Genomic DNA, 13,777 nt, shown 5'->3' on the forward strand with positions numbered 1-13,777 from the left:
TATCAAATTATATATATATATATATATATATATATATATATAATAAAAAATAAAAAGTCAAAACATTAACACAAGTGAGTGGCACACATGAAACACACTCTAGTCTCTAGTGAGTTCCACATATGAAATAATAGAAATCTTTTTATAAAAAAATAAAAATAAAATTTAAGTTATCAAAACATTAACGCAAGTTGTACAGCACACACACTTATTAAAACTATACACAGTTTTAGTCTTTCTTTTGTTTTGGTTTTTCATTCACATATCTAGACCTAGAGGCAGCTATATATTGCAAAACAAACTTGTAATCTCAAAGATGATTAGAGAAAGCGAGAGGGAGATACCAGTATCACTGCATATTGATGAGCTGACACCAGTGATTGAGTGGAGATTATTAGACTACAGCGGAACAGTGAATTTTGGAGCTGTCAAGGACTCAAGTCTTTGGAGAATGGAGGCAGAGTAAGGGTTTTTATTTTTATTTTTTAATTAGATTAGGGTTTTTGTTTAGTAAACTGCAGTATATATATTAATTTTTTGGGATATTGAAAGGGAGAAGGGGAGATCTGTAGTTTTGTTTAGGGAGAGAGCGGCTGGATATGCGCTTCATGAAATTTTGTAGTTGGGTTTAGGATTTCAAAACTTGCGTGTTTTTAGTTAACAAATTTAATAAATTAAAATGAGTTGTAAAATTGTGGAAGCAATAAAGCTTATGTGTCAATATATTATGAAGTCAACAAAAAGTCAAAGACTTCAATTTTATAGTATATATATAGATATATTATAGGTAAATACTGGGGATGAGATTTGGGGTTTGAAGCACAGATGTTTCTTAAAAAAAAGGGGGTTGAAAGCACAGATATTGAACATCACAAAAGATGCCATTAATTATTATTGAATTATCACTTCAACCCAGAATTAAATCAATGTAAATACCACCAATTTAAAAAAACAAAATTGAAAATACCATGTGTGAAATTAAATAGAGTAATAACTTGCTAGTTACAAGGCAATACTGATTTTTCTAAGCGACAAATAATTTTTCTCCCCCATTTGGAGGGTGGCCATTTCTAATCAATCAGTCTTGTGTGTGTGAGCTTATCGTAATTATTGCATTCTTGAATACATATAGGCTAGGGACTTTTTGTTCTAGTTTACATTATCTCACATGCCAAGGTCACTATGGTCAAAAAGTGTCAATTTTATTATTATTATTATATTATTATTATAGATATGATAGAATCTCAACTTATGGTGTTTGCTCTACGATAATTATTCTATTAGACGACAAATCAAGGTAAAAGACTTTGACATTTGATGGTAGAGGCGGATCGAATTAAAGCCACAACTCATGTCCAATTAAATTGAAGCCATGACTCATGAGTCAACAAATAGCTTCCATGAAGCTTCGGTTTCCTTTCGGTAGTCCGTACAAACTTTGAAAACGACTTTTGCAAGTACTATCTCCCCTACATTTACTACTTTCTCACATAATCATCAATGAAAAATACAAATTGTCATCCAAAGTCCAAACTTCCAACACGTTAAATTAAATAGCTAGGCCATACCGTGTAAGAAAAATTAATCAATTTCCTTGTCTGTCAACCACGGGTCAAGAATGTCAGGAAATAGTTGCTCAAATTAATGCACTAAGTGATTGTCATTCTTTTTATATATATATAACAAAATAAATCAAGAGGAAAGGGAGCTAGATGGGCCCAATCACTATTCTTTTCCTGTCCTAAAAGCCATCAAACTTACAAAATCAGCCCATCCGACTTATAAAAGTAGCCCATGACAAAATTGTGAGCAATGAAATTTTATATTCCAATGTAAAAAAAGAAAAAACACTTTCAGCATGAGCTTTACATCTTTTTTAATGGGCTGTAAGGCTCAGTTGATATCTGAGGAGTTCTTATGTGTAGACTGCGGACCTGGAAAATAGTTATACGTGTGAGAAAATTTAGCTCAATGGCGAAAAACATATTGAACTAGTGGTGAAAGGGTAAGTTTAAGTTTGACGATTCACTCTTCCTACATCTAGTTCTAGTTCTAGCAAATTAAAAAATTCAGATGAACAACAGAAGTTGAGTGCAATAATATTTGTTTCATCGATCCACAAGTATTGGAAATCATTTATATTAATTCTGTAATAAATTTCGCTACGATCTCTCTTTTAATGTAACCTCCCAAAAACAAAATGTTGAAATGGCCAAAAGCCAAAAAAACCTGGCCCTTCCTATCATGGATTCTTACAAGTTAGAAGGTCAAGAAAATGACAACATTTCCTACTTTCAAATCCACACCGTCGAAGCAGAAGCACCACTCCACAGCACCAGTAATATAGAAACATTTCTTACTTTCAGTTTCATACTTGGGCTCTTGAATTTGGATTCTTCTTCAAAGTTATAGATGCATGGTTGTTTCAGCTAAAATTGTTCCATCAAAATGTAGTAACACTGGAGCTTTGCAGAGTCCAACTAACCTTCTTGGTTCTCGTAATATAGACACTGCTGCAAACGGAGACAAGTTTGAAAATTTTGAAAAAAAAAAAAAAAAAAGTCCGTACCAATGAGAAATCTCTGGTAGCATTATCAAATTTTGCATTACATGCAATTCCCCACCCCCCCAAAAGAAACGAGAACTATTTTTGTTCTGGTTATTGCGCTATTGGACAAAATAATTTTCAGCAATGGTGTCTACTTCCTACGTTGCACAAGTGCGGTATGATACGGGTACGGGTATGGGAGGTACGACATTTTTTGAAAAATTAGAGTATGACAAGTCTCGGGTACGATTATTAATTAATTATATTTTATTTTTAGGTGTATTTTAAATATTTTTAGACATAATTTATATTCATTTTAAGTTTTGAAATAAGTAAAACCTATCAATCAATTTTTCAGTACTTATTTTGCTAACAATGTTTGAATTTAATAAATAAAAAAATTATATCACAGCAATAATACATAACCAAATAAATTATTTTACCTAATGATATTTCAACTTAATAAATACTAAATAGACAAATTACTCACAGCCAGCAGGTAACTCACAACAAATAAAATAAGTCAATATAAATGCTAAGCTAAACAAGTAAACAACAAAACAAATAAATAAACCCAAAAAGAAAAAAAGAAAAAAAGTCACAACTACAATCTACAAACGCTAAACAAGTCACAACGAAAGTAAAAAACAAGAGAGAACCATAAGAACTTTTTCTTCTCTGTCCCTTTCCAGGAAAGAATATGTTGGGTCATGGAGAAAAATGAATCCCTTCATTTTCTTTATGTTAAGTCACCCCAATCCATTCAATTTAGTGCTCATATATATAATTTTTTCTCAATCATTTTGATCCTTATGTTATGAAATTATTTTCATTGTAGTACTTGTCATCTCCCTTGACACACACATGCACAGCTAATAAAAATAAAAAATAATTAATTACATTTAAAAAACCACATCAGTATCTAAATATACTTAAAAAAATCCACATAAAAAAAAGAAAAAAAAAGATTTTCTAAAGAAAATAAATAAATAAAATGAATTTAAAAAAAAAAAAAAACACTCAAGTTTCCTTTTATTTCCTTTCATTTCTTGCAAAAGTTTAGGGCCTGTTTGGTAGCCCTGTTTAAGCAACGTTTTTCTGTGTTTAAACAGCCAAACAGGTGGGGCCCACGCTGAATTCTTTGTTTGGTACGCGAGTCTGAACTAGGAAGGTTTGAGTTGTCTTCGAGAGGTGTTTGAGCAAGTGTTCCACATGAGTTTAGTTCTGTTCAAGCTTGTTTGAGTGTGTGTTTTACTGTGCTCTAGGCCCACACGTATAATCATATCGTCTCTTCTCTCCCACGCATCAGTGCATTGCGGTCTCTCTGCAACGGCTCTCCCACGCGTCACTCCAGCAAGGATCTTGAAGCTTTTCTCCTCTCCCTCTCGCACATAAGTCGCATCACCATTAATCTCACACACCCTCCTCACCTCTCCCACACCCTCCATTAATCTCACACACCCACCTAATCCATCATAACTCGTCCCACACCCTCCTTCATAAACGTTGTTCTAAACCCCCAAAATCAAAGCCCTAATTCAGACTGAAAAATCGCCCCATGGCAACCCTCTACCACCACCCATCAAAGCATGATCCCAGCAAACTCATACCCACCACCATGGCAACCCTCTACCACCACCATGAACCTGACCACCCATACCCATCACCACCCATACCCACGACCAAAACCCATCACCAAAACTACTAGACCATCCACCCCAAGCCGATCTCACAAGCAAACCACCAGACACACGGCGAAAACAACCCATACCCACTGCCAAAACCCATCACCAAAACTACTAGACCATCAGCCCCACGCCAGTCTCGCCAGCAACCCGTTAGACCCACGCCGATCTTGCAAGCAAAATGACACATACCCACGGCCAAAATGACATACAAATCTGCAGATGGGTATTGTTGATGTTGGTTTGGTATTGCAAAGAGAGAAGTGAAAAGTGAGGTAGAGATGTTTTCACAGAGGCAAGAGAAAGAGGGGAGGGTGTTGTGTGGTGTGAGGTGTAGACCGTTGTGGGTTATCAGTCTTCCTCTGATGTGAAATAAAGTGCTCTGTCCAGTGGCAGAAAAAAAAAAAAAAAAAAAATAAAAAAAAACACACTTACAAAACACACAACTTCATATTTCTAAACACCAAAATACCTATTTAAAACACAAGCCAAACACATTTTTCTCTTTATAAATACTATAAATACATATTTTTAACAACGCTTTTTAAATTATATTTTTAAAAATTTTAAACAACATTATTCAAATTTCTCTACCAAACGGCTCCTTAGTGTTGCCTGTGATCAAACCATTCTAATTTTGGGTACAAAATTCACTAACATTGTTGTCACTAGTAACTAGAAGATGATTTGAGGTTTGAATTTTGTAGCTTTCATTGACACTTCTAATAAGTATAATAAAACAATGTTACAACATCAACATAGCTTTGCTCAAGAACAAAAGCAAAACATGCAGGAGAATGTAATAATATGTGATTTCATTGAATTGATTAATTATGTTACAACTTACAACATAGCTCTGACATTTGTACACAACGACAGAGCATGAAGAGGGAAAGCAGATGCACCAATCAACTAATGACACTAGTGTTAACCAAATATCCATACGGTGACGTTTTATAATCAAAGCCAAAACGGTGTCACTGGAATTAGTTGAACGACACAGTTTTGGTCTACGAATTAAATTGTGAACTTATAATCCTTACACGTGAAGAGCTGGTCTTCCACTCAAGCACACGTGCCTAAGTCTGTTTCGAGTTAGTTACACAGTTTCAGTCTCAACGCATAGTGTGGAGGATAATGTGGACTTATAATTTTTCTTTTATTAATTAATCAGAGCCATTAGTGCTCATTTGTATACTATATAAAGTATTCTTTGCTCTCAGTTATTCATTAAGCAAGATAATATGAATCACAGATTATTCTCTCAATCTTTCTCTCTATTTCCTCTCCTTTCCATTATATAGAAACTCATCAAACTCTTTCAACCAGACCACTAAACATTTATTAAGAAATGAGAAAGACTACAAGTCGTATAATTCTAAGTAAAGAGAGCTATAACAAGTCAAGGGAACAATTATTTGTTACACAGAAATATGAAGCATCTTTGTAAATTGCAAATTGCACTCATTTAGTTGAGACGTTTGCTATCCCAATTAAAATCAATAGTTTGTTTGCATTTAAAGTTTAGTCGATTGACTTGATTCACCTGATTGAAATGATGAACTAGTTGAATTTAAGTTGTCTCCTACATCCCCGGTCGGTCTCCTCGGTGATGATGATAGGAAAGGCTTGGAAGGCATTTGTAAGCAATCAACTTCTCCTTCAAGCATTTCTACAACTTTGTTCATTGAAGGACGATCACTAGGCTTCATTTGTATGCACCATAATGCGACTATGATCATCTTCTTAACAATTTTCTTCTCCTCCTCTGGGGCATCTTCTATTTCTATGTCATTTCCTTCACTAAATTGGCCATAGACCCAAGTTGGGAAGTAAATTTGGCTTGAATGGTCTGCAAATGCATTCACGTTCTTTCTTCTGCTTGCCATTTCCAACAATAACATACCAAAACTATAAACATCAGCTCTATAAGAAACCCCTCCAATGTTTTTATAGAACAACTCTGGAGCTATATATCCTAGTGTTCCCCTTGCAGCAGTCAAAGACACTAAGCTATTATTCGCTGGATAAAGTTTTGCAAGCCCAAAATCAGAAACTTTGGGAATGAAGTTCTCATCGAGAAGAATGTTATGAGGCTTGATATCAAAATGCAAGATTTGCATGTCACATCCTCGATGTAGATATTCAATCCCACGAGCCACTCCAAGAGAAATCCCATATGCTTTCTCAATACTTAAGAGGATACTTTCTTCTCGAGAAAAAATGTATTTTTCAAGAGAACCATTAGGCATGAATTCATATATAAGGGCACGCTTTGGCCCCTCAGCACAGAAGCCAATGAGTTGCACCACATTCACGTGGTGAATCCTTCCAATTGTTGCAACTTCGTTGATAAATTCTTGCCCGTTAGCTTTAGAGTTACCCAACATCTTTATAGCAACAAGAGGACCACTTTGAAGCTTTCCTTTAAATACAGTGCCATAGCCTCCTTCACCCAGTTTATCCTTAAAACCTTTGGACATCTTCCTAATTTCTGAGTAAGAGTACCTAATTGGCATGAGGTTAATTTGGCTTTGCAAAAATTCTTCAACAGCATCATACGATGATAAATGCCTCCTACGCCACTTATATATCAAAAAGGCCACGACACAAGAGGTCCCCAAGACAATTTTTGTTGCAAGGTATAATAATACTGTACAGGAACATCACAAAAATAACTATGAGAAAACAAATTTGTTGTAGCATTGCTATCCGCTTTTTTAATTTCACAAAAATACATGTTTAATCTTTATATTTTGGGTTGTTTTCATTTTAATCCTTATGTTTTGAATTTGTTAAATTTGGTCTTTAATCTCAGTGATGGAAACTACTTGCGTGGTCAAATGTTTCCACAGCTATCATGCTTAAAAGATGACATGATTAATAAAATAATAATAATAAATTAATTGGCATTAAAAAATAGTTAAAATCCACATAAAAAAAACAAAAAATAAATTTTATAATTCCTCAATTTTAAAAGAGAAAAATGAACAAAATAATTTTTTTTTATTAAAATCCCAATGGCATTGTTTGAGTAGAATCCAATTTTTATGTTACTTGAAGTGATTCTAAATAGTTCGAAGTAAAAATTTGTTTTCGAGGATTAGAATTTGGGATTTGGAAATGCCTAATTTAATAGGACCTTTTGAGAAGTGCATGAGTTAGCAATAAAGATGAGAAAATACCTAGATTATAAAGCCTACCTTACAAAGCAGGAAATGTAAAAGATTAAAACCTACTTGATTAAATAAGATCACAAGGGAAATAAAATAAACTTACAAGCCTAAAATCTATTACAAACCTAAGGACTTACTTGATTTACCTACATCTCTATATAGAAATCAGACATTTTGTGTTGTGTGTGTGGTCTTTGTTGTCCCTTTTCAATTAAAATGCATCATCTATTTATAGGCAAGAATGGTAGTTATTTTCATTTCATAACTACCCCTCAAATCAAAGGAGATGTTATTATTTGCATGGTTCTCAGAACCGGACCGGACCGGGAGGTCGGACTGAGAAAACTGGGAACCGGGATGAAAACCAGTTTTTTAAGCCTAAAGAACAGAATTTTTTGTTAATTCCATGAACCCCTAAAACCGGGGTTGGACCGCATGAACCGGTGAGAACCGTGCGGTCCAACCCCTTAGCAATTTTTTTTTTTATAATTAAATTATCCATCACTTACAAGGAATAAAAAAAAAATTTAATTAAAATCCTTCAAAGATATTAAACTTTACTTCAAAAATTAATCATAAATTTTAATGCTTTCATGGTTATTATTTTATTTTATTAACTTTCTTATTTAATTATTAAATATATGTTTGAAAATCATTAAATTTCCCTTACATATATAGATATATTAGTCAATTTTGCTAGTTTTATAAATTTACTATCTATATTTAGGCTCTAATTAATTATTAAATTAATTATGACGTCATCACGGTTTGACCTCGGTTGGACCTCAAAAACCTTGAACCTCTCCCTTTTACGGTTCAATGAACGGTCTGGGTCTGAAAACCTTTGTTATTTGTAGTAATTAACTACTTGTACCGTCACAAGGGTTAGAGTCAAGTGATTGTTGTCTTTTAAAAGGCCAACGTACTTGAACCATCCTAGCCCTACACATGTACAATTGCAATAGCAGTAGAATAGAAAGATAGAGTAGAGAATTTTGTAAATAATCTGTAATGGAGTGTTTGGATGACATGATTTGGGCATTGAGATTTAGATTTGGATGATTAAAATCTAAATATCTTGTTTGAGAAGTACTTTAAAAAAGGTCAAAGATTTAGATTTGACAAATTCACCAAGAATTTTAAATATTTAAAATCCTTAGATTTGAAATAACTCTTAAAATCAATGCATTTCAAATCTATTAATTTAAAATTCAAATTCAAATCCAAATTTAAGTTTTTAAACGCAACTTAAAAGTTTATCTTTGTGTTTTTGCATGTGTTCTGTTTAGTTCGTTATTTCCATTCCATTCTAAAGCCATTTCTAGCTAAAGATAATGGTGATTTAAGTGTGCTAGTAGTTTTGGTTTAGGTGTTTATTCCTAAGATAGACCCTAAAACCTTACTCCTACGTACGCTACTATTATTCCCTTATCATTACAAACATCTTCCACGGGCCATAAATAACTATTAAAATTCATGTACTTTATATAAATAACTCAATCTCCTTTAAATATTTGAACTATTTTCTTAGCAATTAGCAAACTAACAAATCTCAAAACATAATTCCTCACGTTTGGATCTTTCCCTTTCTATTAAGAAGGAAGATAACAACCAGAGAAAACAGTGTCGTTTTTAAATAATGAAGTTAGAACTTTTCTTATGACGGTGCCATATTGTTTAAATGAAAAATGCAGTTATGAAGGAACGACACCGCATTTATTAAGTGAAAGGAGTGGAACGCCCGTGACTCTAATATATGACTATTTATGAAAGGTGCACCACATTTGATATTGCATAGGGAAAATGCATGTATTGTGGGCTGGGAAAGGAAAACATCTTAATTTGACCACTGATAATGGACTCCATGGATTTATCGCATTATTTTGACAAAGGGAGATGATTTGTGACAGTATGCAGCAATTGGTAGGGGAATGAAGCAACAAGTGTCCAAGGGTCCTTTGGACACTTGTCACCTATTTTTTGCTGCCTTCTAACCCTGTATGTAGTAATTGCTGCATATAAATATGTAACAAATCCTCTCGCTTTGACAAATTAAGTTAGGCTTTGTGTCGGCAGATTAGTTCTGGCTTTGTGTTGGTATTATCACGTGGTCTTGGGTTGGATTTTTCGATGGTGTTTTTTGATAGCTCACATTATATATATATATATATATATATATATATATATATATATATATATATATATATATATAAATGAGTTGGGTTCAAGTTACACCTAGTGTAATTCTAAGTAATGTTACACCACTCAATAACTTATTATTAAATTAATATTTTGAAAATCTAACCGTTAAATTACATGTTCTATATTTTCTTAATATGTATGCCAATTTTCATATCAATCTGATGCTATTTATCATTTGATCCATAAACTCATCTTTTATGCATTATTTTAAACTATAAAAATTTGAATTTTAACAATTGATTGATGACATAGTTATTAATTTTTGATTTCCTTGAAATTTTGCAAGTATGAAGAATATACGAAGATAATGTAATCTAACGGTGAATTTGTCAATATTCGCATCCAATTAAAAAATATTAAGTGGTATAACATTGCTTAGAGTTACACCACGTGTAACTTGAACCCAACCCTCTATATATATATATATATATATATCTCATGTAGTTTTATGGTGATTCTTTTAACGAGCTTTGTTCTAGATTATTTAATCATTCTTGTCATGTTATTACTGAAATTGATTTTGCATAAATCAAATTAAAATTCCTAAATTACTGGGCTCTGTCTCTCATCCCATTTTTTTACCAAACTTTTTAAAGTAGGCAATGATAATTTTGAGATAGATTTTTGTGGCTAGTAGTAGTTAAACACCTACTAATGGATTCGATTTTTGTGGCTAGTAGTAGTTAGACAACTACTAATAGAGACTAGATTTTTGAGATGGTGATCTTTAGGTGTTGTACATCCTAAAGGAGACTTGATTTATTCTTTTGTATAGAATAGTGGTGATGACTTTTATTCCTGTTAGGACAAGTTATTGACATGGAATTATATGTAGACCTCAATTCTTTTGTGGTAAGTGGTATTTGTAATAATTCGTAGAGCTCTAACTTACTTTGAATCTTTAATGAAATTGTTATGAAAATTTCTAGATGTTTGCAAGAATTGTTTGGATTGAAAAAAATTCACAGATACCTTTAGGCAGTAGTTTTCTCATGTTTTGGACCATTTTTAAGTTTGGGGCATGACAAATGGAAAGCACAATATACGTTGTTTTCATGTTAATGCAACTAATATTTGCGTCTTGTTTGCATGTGTAACTAACTAAATATTTTTAAGCACAATGTTAATGAATCGCATGCTAAAAAAAATTGAAGAAGAGATCAGGCTATTACCAATGTTATGTACTGTATAGATCAAGAAGAGCCAATAATCTGCAAGGAATTCATATATAAAGGTAGAATTACTTTTTGCTGACGAAAGATGAATTACTAATTAGTGAAACAAGTGACCCAAATAACTTGAAAAGTCTAAGGCCTAATAAAACTGCATTAACAACTCTCAATTCTCAACACCATGGCTTTGTGTCTTAAGAACCAGATGCCAAAACTGTAACTGCGATCAATAACGGCTTTGCCGCTAGCTCGCGTAACGGAGAAAGCCAAGTTGAGTTTGAACGACCATGACCCACTCTAATCGCCTTCTCTCTCTGATTACGTTCTCTCTCTGATCGTATTTTGTCTCATGACCGTTAATCTGGGTTGTTTGAGTTTTTTTTTTTTTTTTTTATCTGATTGTATTTGTGTGTTTGATCTGAATGTGTTGTGTTTGAAAGAAATAATAAGGATTTGATTTCTAAATGGGTTGATCTGAAATTGAGGAAGAACGTACTGGGGAGAACGGAAACAATGTAACTCAAAAAAAGTGGTTTGCAATTGGGGACCTTTGGATTGGAGTTATTGGTATGTGAGTTTTTTTGTGATGGATGAAAATGGTGGAAGAACTTGGAGAGAGTGGTTTGCTTTTGGGAACCGGTTGAAAGGAGTGAGAAAAAAAATTTTAATCAAGAGAAAAAGCTAATTTCTTAAGAAATTCGATTATTTTTACTTTCCATTTCCTCAAGCCTAGAAGATTGAGATAAACCAATTACCCAAGTACATCAGGCGCAATTACTCATGCAATTCTATTTCCTTGTCCATTCTATATTAATTATTATCCTTCAAACAAATTTTTTGAGATAGAAACCTCACCGAATTCTTCAGAATCTGGTCCATACAACAATCCTGGATTTTTTACCAAGGCGTTCCACCAGTATGCATTATGTCGTTTATAGCCATCGACCCATTCTGCATTTTTGACAAATAACAGAACAACATCAAAATTAATCTAGTCATTATACGGAAACTACGATCAATATTCCCTAACATGTCAGTTACACTAGAATTGATTGCATAGGCACCAAGAAGCTATCTTCTTAAGAAATTCGATAATTTTTACTTTTCATTTCCTAATGCACATAAAAGTTTGAGATCAACCAATTGCCTGAGTACATGGTTATTCCTCTACTTCTGTCATCATCACATCAGGCACAATATATTATTCATACAATTCTATTTTATTGTCCATTCTATATTACCCTTTTTTGAGAAAGAAACCTCACCTAGGAGTGTATCTCGGATACGGATAAGCAATCCTGCAATGACAAATAAAAGAAAAACATCAGCGTTTGGAAGCCTTAAAATTAAATCTAGTCATTATACTGAGACTTGAATAAAAATATCCTAGTATGTCTATTACATTGGTATGGAATTATGGATGGCCTATGCACCAAGAAGTTTGGTCTTATAGAAGTTTAATAGAATAAATAGATGAATGGTTAGTGAATGGTGACAGTGCGTGGAAAAATGCAAGAGTTCAGAAAAGAGAGAATCTTGCAAGGGAAAATAATGCACAACATGTAAATTAGAGAATGGAAAGTGTTATGGCCTTTCTCGCTTTATTTACCCACCAGTAACGTCGTCGCATTGAACATGGTTCGCGTCATCGAGGTAGCAATAATAGTTCCCTATTCCGCAATAAGTATCACAAATACCTCTGAGCCATGAAAGCTCAAAGCCATATACCAATTCATTGTGGATGTCTTTACAGGAGATATTTGGATCATCATTATTCATTGGCCACGAAGTCAGAAACATCTTCTCTACTTGGCACGAGTCCTCCACTAGGGATGCGTCGGTTATACCAAGTGTAACATATCTATACCTCTTGGAATCAGATATAGAAGAAGAGTTGTCATTATAATTGCAAGTAGAAGTGTCCAAATACAATGGAGAATTCACTGGTTTTTCACAGCTCATCCAAACCAAACTCCGTGATAGTTCGGGATACCGCTCCGGCACCGTCCCCTTTCGCTGATACGTGGTATATTCAGACGAATATTCCGAAGTAAAATTGTATCGATATAAAGAATAATTGGGAGTGGATAAGTAATTGTTCTTCTGCATAGCTGAGTCCACGATCCGGATTGTGTAGTTGTTGTAACTGATTTCCTGTACGTAGTATTTTCCTCCAAACGAGTATAGAACCGTACGATTGTTCTCACACGAAAGTTCATACCAAGGGAACCCACAGTTTTCTGGGTCGGTCTTCAATTGAAAAGGATAGCATATGTTGTGGATATTCCCACAAGAAGAAGCGGTACAGTTAAGATTAGCCATAGCAGTAGTAGCACAGCAAGTTAGAGGGACTAATACAAGAGCAATGAGGACAGTGAGTCCTACAGCAGTGAACGTCAATCCTCTTGCCATTGAGGTAGGTAGAGAGAGAGAGGGGAATAAGGTAGGAGAGAGAAAGAGAGGAATATTTCCAATAGTAAATACTAAAAACCTTCCACAGTTATAGACAAACACAATTAAAAAAAGTCTTCTTTCTGATCCAGCATCTTCAACAAGAAAGTAGAGTTTCCAGTCCAAGAAAGATGAAGCGCAAGTTCGTGGTAGTGGAACAATATCAATATCAATATCACATGCGCGTCAGCACATACGTCATCTTGATTAATTATTTGACAGTTATTATTTATTTATTTATTTTTAATTCTTATAAACATTTAATTTTTTTTTGTTTTTTTTGGCTGAATGAAAATTTAGTTAAAGTAATCTTTTTACCACTATATGTTTCAAAAATAATAATTATAATAATCACTTACTCACTCACTAGCACTTGTTATTAATTACGCCTAAGTTTTATTAGAGCACTAGGATTAGGAGTGGTAAAAATCCCTATTACTATTTTACAGCCCAAAAGCATAAAAACCCCACTATGTCCGGGTGGGTATACTCAAATTGTTTTGCAACCTTGCTACAATGGGTTCTTATAAATAAGAATCCACT

General features: G+C 33.6%; 1 pseudogene; it reads right to left on the reverse strand.

Annotated features, from left to right (window-relative positions):
• Nucleotides 1-5,666: 5,666 nt before the first annotated feature.
• On the reverse strand, nucleotides 5,667-13,280 carry LOC112024812 (rust resistance kinase Lr10-like; annotated as a pseudogene).
• Between the last annotated feature and the right edge of the window lie 497 nt (nucleotides 13,281-13,777).

The sequence above is a fragment of the Quercus suber genome, unplaced genomic scaffold, assembly GCF_002906115.3.
Source record: "Quercus suber isolate HL8 unplaced genomic scaffold, Cork oak 2.0 scaffold_124, whole genome shotgun sequence".
Lineage (NCBI taxonomy): Eukaryota > Viridiplantae > Streptophyta > Magnoliopsida > Fagales > Fagaceae > Quercus > Quercus suber.